This window comes from Sorex fumeus, unplaced genomic scaffold (genome assembly GCF_029834395.1).
Source record: "Sorex fumeus unplaced genomic scaffold, SorFum_2.1 ptg000019l, whole genome shotgun sequence".
NCBI lineage: Eukaryota > Metazoa > Chordata > Mammalia > Eulipotyphla > Soricidae > Sorex > Sorex fumeus.
In genome coordinates, this window is record NW_026606076.1 from 26051162 (window position 1) to 26056908 (window position 5747).

General features: G+C 53.7%; 1 pseudogene; it reads left to right on the forward strand.

Annotated features, from left to right (window-relative positions):
• Positions 1 to 904: 904 nt before the first annotated feature.
• LOC130022024 (uncharacterized) lies at positions 905 to 5470 on the forward strand (annotated as a pseudogene).
• The last annotated feature ends 277 nt before the right edge of the window (positions 5471 to 5747 follow it).

A 5747-nucleotide genomic window follows, 5' to 3' on the forward strand; every position in this document is an offset into this window, starting at 1 on the left:
CCCCTTCCAACAGCTGGAAGACTTCTTCCCTTGGCGTGTCTGTGGACGACCCTCCTGGGTCGCTGTGTGACTTCCTGTCTCCTTCTCTCTCTTTGTCTTTATCTCTTCCTCTCTGAAGTCTCCACACTGGCCATGGGGCAGACCCTCCCAACTCCTCTTTCCCTTACTCTGGACCACTGGTCGGAGGTCCGTAAGCGAGGATCTAACCTCTCTTGTTTCGTTCAGAAAGGAAAGTGGCGGACCTTCTGTTCGGCCGAATGGCCGACCTTCGGAGTCGAGTGGCCGGCGGATGGAGCGTTCGACTTGGACTTGGTCCGAGCAGTACAGGACGTTATTTTCAGACCTGACCCACTTGGTCACCCTGACCAACAATCCTATATTCTTCTTTGGAGGGACCTTTGTGAGAACCCCCGTCCCTGGGTAAAGCCGTTTCTTTCCAAACAGACACCGAAAGAAGAATCCAAGGTCCTCATGGTCCAGGGAGAAACGCCTTCGCCGCCCACTAACCCCAGACCGCAGATCCCGTCAGCCCCGATTCTCCCCAAGTCGCAGGGGGACCTTATTCTTTTGGATTCCACCCCGCCTCCTCCTCCCCCTTATCCAGCTGTGCCACACATATACACAGATCTCCCCCTTGCAGCAGGGGGAGACCTGGCTCCGGCTCCTCCCCTGCAGGCAGTAGGAGCTGGGCAGAATGCGTTGGGGAGGGAGCTGGAGCCCACTACGACGGCCGCTGAGGGCAGGTGAGGACAAGCCCAAACTCTCCCAGCCTGGTCAGGAATACTCGAGCCCCCCCGGCCAAGGCACCCGTGCACAGCGACGACGAGCTCCACAGAAGGAGCCTGAACCGTTCGAGACTCATCCCCGAGAAACAGTTGCTCTCCCCCTGTGTCCATATGGTCCCATGATAGACGATGGGCATGGGGGGTGGTTGCAAACTTTACAATATTGGCCCTTTTCTACCTCAGATCTTTATAACTGGCGGAATAACAATTCCACTTTTTACGAGGACCCCACCAGGTTGGCTGGGCTGGTTGAGTCTATCTGCCACTCCCACCAGCCTACCTGGGACGACTGTCAGCAACTTTTGGACACTCTCTTCACCACCAAGGAATGGGACCGGATTCTCCTGGAAGCCCGCAAGAATGTTCCAGGAGATGATGGGAGACCGACCGCACTCCCTAACGGCATTGAGGATCAGTTCCTGCTGCGTCGCCCCAATTGGGACTCAACACCTTACAAGGTAGGGAGCATCTGTCCAATTATGGCCAGATTCTGTTGGCGGGTCTCCAGGGAGCCTCCAGGCGCCCCACTAATTTGGCCAAGGTAAGGGAAGTAAGTCAGGATCCTGATGAATTCCCCACTAGGTTCTTGGAAAGGCTCATGGAAGCCTTCCGGAGATACACACCCTTTGACCTCGAATGTGAAGAGCATAAGGGGTCGGTGGCCATAGCTTTTATTCGACAGTTCGCTGCAGACATTCGGAGAAAACTACAAAGACTAGACGGGATCCAGGATCTGACCTTGTGGGACCTAGTTAAGGAAACTGATAAGGTGTATCACAAGAGGGAGACCCCAGAAGAGAGAGAAGAGAGAAAGGAGAAAGAGAGGGAAGAAAGGGAACGCAAGAGAGTTGAGAAAGGAGAAAAGGGAAAGACGGAGGGATCAGGAGGTGACAAAGATACAAGCCGCTATGTTGCAGCCAAGCAGGGGAGAAATTAGAGGGCCTCCCAAGGGGTCCTGTTGACCCCTGGGGCAGGAATTCAAGACCCCATGCTCACGACTGCGGACAGACCAATGCGCTTACTGTAAAGAGTTTGGGCATTGGGCCCACGAGTGCCCCCAGAAAAGGAAAGGAGAAAACCTTGTAAACTTGCTGGTCCTTGATGACTAGGGTCGTCGGAGCTCGGACCCCCTCCGCGAGCTCAGGGTAAAGTTTGAAGTGGAGGGGACCCCCATTGACTTTGAAGTAGACACGGGAGCAATGCACTCGGTGCTGCAAAAACCTCTAGGGAAACTGTCAACAAAGAAATCTCTAGTTCATGGGGCAAACGGCAGCTGCTACCGACCCTGGACCACCAAACGGATCATGAATTTGGGAAAAAGAGAGATCCAGCATTCATTCTTGGTCATACCAAATTGTCCTGCTCTCTTACTGGGAAGAGACTTGCTAACCAAATTAAGGGCCAATATCGCCTTTGACCCAACGGGCTCCAAGGTAACATTCCAGAATCCATTAGTTGGATCTGTGGAATTGGACGATACCCCAGTGACTACCATACTAACCCTGAGGGCAGATGAAGAATACCGACTGTATCAGGCCGCGTTGAAGGAAGCGGATGCCTGGTTAAGACAGTTTCCTGAGGCCTGGGCAGAAACGGTGGGGATCGGCCTAGCTACCCAGCAACCTCCAGTGGTGGTGACCCTCAGAGCCACTGCCACCCCAGTGCGGGTTCGTCAATACCCGATGAGCAAAGAGGCTAGGGAAGGGATCAAACCTCACTTTCATAAATTATACCAGCAGGGGGTGCTAGTGCCCTGTCAATCAGCCTGCAACACACCTCTGCTCCAGAAGCCGGGGACAGGGGATTACCGCCCTGTACAGGATCTCCGGGAGGTAAATAGCAGAGTAGAAGATATCCACCCCCACTGTGCCCAGTCCTCATAATCTCCTCAGTTCATTGGGGCCGAACAAAACTTGGTACACTGTCTTGGACTTAAAAGATGCCTTTTTTAGTCTGCCTTTGCATCCTTCCTGCCAGCCTCTCTTCGCTTTCGAATGGACTGACCCCGAAAAGGGGATTTCAGGTCAACTCACCTGGACGCGACTACCACAGGGGTTCAAGAACTCCCCCAACATTTTTGATGAGGCACTCCATAAGGACCTGAACGCCTTCCGCCGGGGAAACCCAGACGTAACCCTGTTTACAGTACGTAGATGATCTGTTGCTGGCGGCCGAATCTGAGGAGGCCTTGAGTGCGGGACACAGACTCTGCTCGCCGAGCTGACTAGACTCGGATACCGAACTTCTTTTCGAAAAGCTCAGCTATGCAAGAGAGAGGTAAAGTTGCTGGGCTATAAGATTCGGGGTGGGCATCGCTGGCTCACAGAGGCCCGGAAAAAGATGGGAACCCAGATCCCCGCCCCCAGTTCCCGCCGTCAGCTAAGGGAATTTCTAGGGACGGCAGGATTTTGCCGACTGTGGATACCCGGGTTTGCCTCCCTAGCCGCGCCTCTGTACCATCTTACCAAAAATGATATTCCCTTTGAGTGGGGGCTTGAGCAACAGAGGGCATTTGATGACATCAAGAAGGCTTTGCTCAGCGCACCAGCATTGACCCTTCCTGACATAGAAAAGCCCTTTACCCTCTATTTGGATGAGAAAGGAGGGATAGCCAAGGGTTTATTGACTCAAACTTTGGGACCATGGAAAAGGCCGGTGGCCTATTTGTCAAAAAGGTTGGATCCTGTCACTAGTGGATGGCCCCGGTGCCTGAAGGCAATAGCAGCTGCGGCCCTCTTGGTAAAACACGCAGACAAGCTGACGCTAGGCCAGATAGTGATGCTGATAGCTCCACACACCCTGGAGAGTGTGGTTCGCCAGCCACCCGACAGGTGGCTCACGAACGCCCGCATTACATACTATCAAAGCGTCCTGTTGGTCTTTACTGGGTAACTTTCAGTTCCCCTTCCATCCTGAACCCCGCCACCCTATTACCCGATAAACAGCAGGAACCAGTCTTACAACTTGCCAAGACATCCTAGCCGAAGAGATGGGAGTAAGGCGAGATCTAAAGGACTAACCCCTGCAGAACCCGGATGATACCTGGTACACAGATGGGAGCAGCTTTCTCCCGGACAGAAGGAGGAGGGCGGGGGCAGCCGTGGTGAGTAACGAAGCTACCATTTGGACCAAAAAATTAACTGAAGGAACCTCGGCTCAGAAGGCCGAGCTCATTGCCCGGGCCAAACATTGGAACTGGCAGAAGGTAAGAGAACTCCAATTTATACTGACAGTAGGTATGCCTTTGCCACTGCCCACATACATGGCGCCATTTACCAGCAGCGGGGTCTTTTGACATCAGCTGGGAAAGAGATCAAGAACAAGCCTGAGATCTTACGGCTCCTGGCAGCAGTCCTCCTCCCTGCTGAAATAGCCATCGTCCACTTCCCGGGTCATCAGCGGGGATCAGACCCGGTGGCCACTGAGAACCGCAAGGCAGATGAACAAGCCCACTGGGCAGTTGCTTTCTCCCCGGCTGCGTCAATCCAGGTGGTCGAAGAAGGGCTAGAATTGAGGAATGACGACGGGCAAGAGGCAGAGGCTCCACAGCAAAGCGGTGACGGGCATGAGGGGGACGACCACCAGAAGGCCTTGATTTACTTACAGACTCTTCACAAACTCACTCACTTGGGGCCCCAGAAAATGGCTGAATTACTGAAAACCCAGACCGTTGGCCTGACCGTTGAGGAGGAACAGCAATTGGCCAAGGCCATAGTAGCGAACTGTGAGGCTTGTCAAAAGGTTAATGCCTACCCAGCAGGTATGGTAGTTAGTGCAGGGACAAGACTCGGGGGGACCGACCGGGGCAGTATTGGGAGATCGACTTCACAGAAATAGTTCCGGCTAGATATGGATTCAAGTATCTACTTGTGATGGTGGACACTTTCTCAGGATGGCCCGAGGACTACCCGACAAAGGGAGAAACTGCACAAGTAGTAGTGAAGAAGATTATGGAAGAAATCTTCCCCAGGTTCGGTTTTCCCCATACTATAGGGTCTGACAATGGGCCGGCCTTTGTGGCCCGAGTAAGTCAGGGACTAGCTAAAGCACTGGGGATAAATTGGAAATTGCATTGTGCATATAGACCCCAGAGTTCAGGACAGGTAGAAAGGATGAACAGAACCATAAAAGAGACCTTAACTAAACTACCTGTAGAAACCGGCTGGAAAGATTGGACCATGCTCCTACCTTATGCCCTGTTCCGAGCCCGAAACACCCCTTCCCCGACTTTGCTAAACCTGACCCCCTTTGAGATCCTACATGGAACTCCCCCTCCGGTGAGGGACTTGAATTTATTTGATGGCATGATCCCTTTGTCTACCCCTCTAATTGCCAGGCTGAAAGCAATCGAAACAGTCCAACACTCGGTCTGGAAGCATTTGGCCGCCGCGTATCAGCCTGGTGACCTGCAGGTGCCACACTGGTACCAGGTCGGGGACACAGTCTACGTCCGCCGACACCAAGTCCGGACTCTGGAACCTCGGTGGAAGGGACCCTACCTGGTGATCCTGACCACTCCGACTGCCGTGAAGGTCGATGGCATCGCCGCATGGATCCATGCCTCTCACCTCAAACCTGCCTCTCCGACCAAATCTACCTGGAAGCTGGAGAAGACTGAGAATCCACTCAAACTGTGCATCTGCCGTGTGGGTAGGACTGTGGACTCTCCCCCCCATGACCTGTAATCCCCACGCTCCCCAGCACTTGACTTGGGAGATGGTATCCCCTACTGGACAAGTGGCCTGGCCCGTCAAGGGAACTTACACTCCGAGTACGTGGTGGCCCACTTTGCACCCAGATATGTGTCAGCTTGTCTTGGGACTAGACACCTGGGATGTGGGGAAGGAGGAAGTAATACCAGACAGAGGTGACTCCAGAGCAAATGCTGGCCATGCAGGAGTAGGGGGAACCATCGGGTGTTTGACTAGGGAGAGAAGGTGTCACCTCAGGCTGCAACAATTC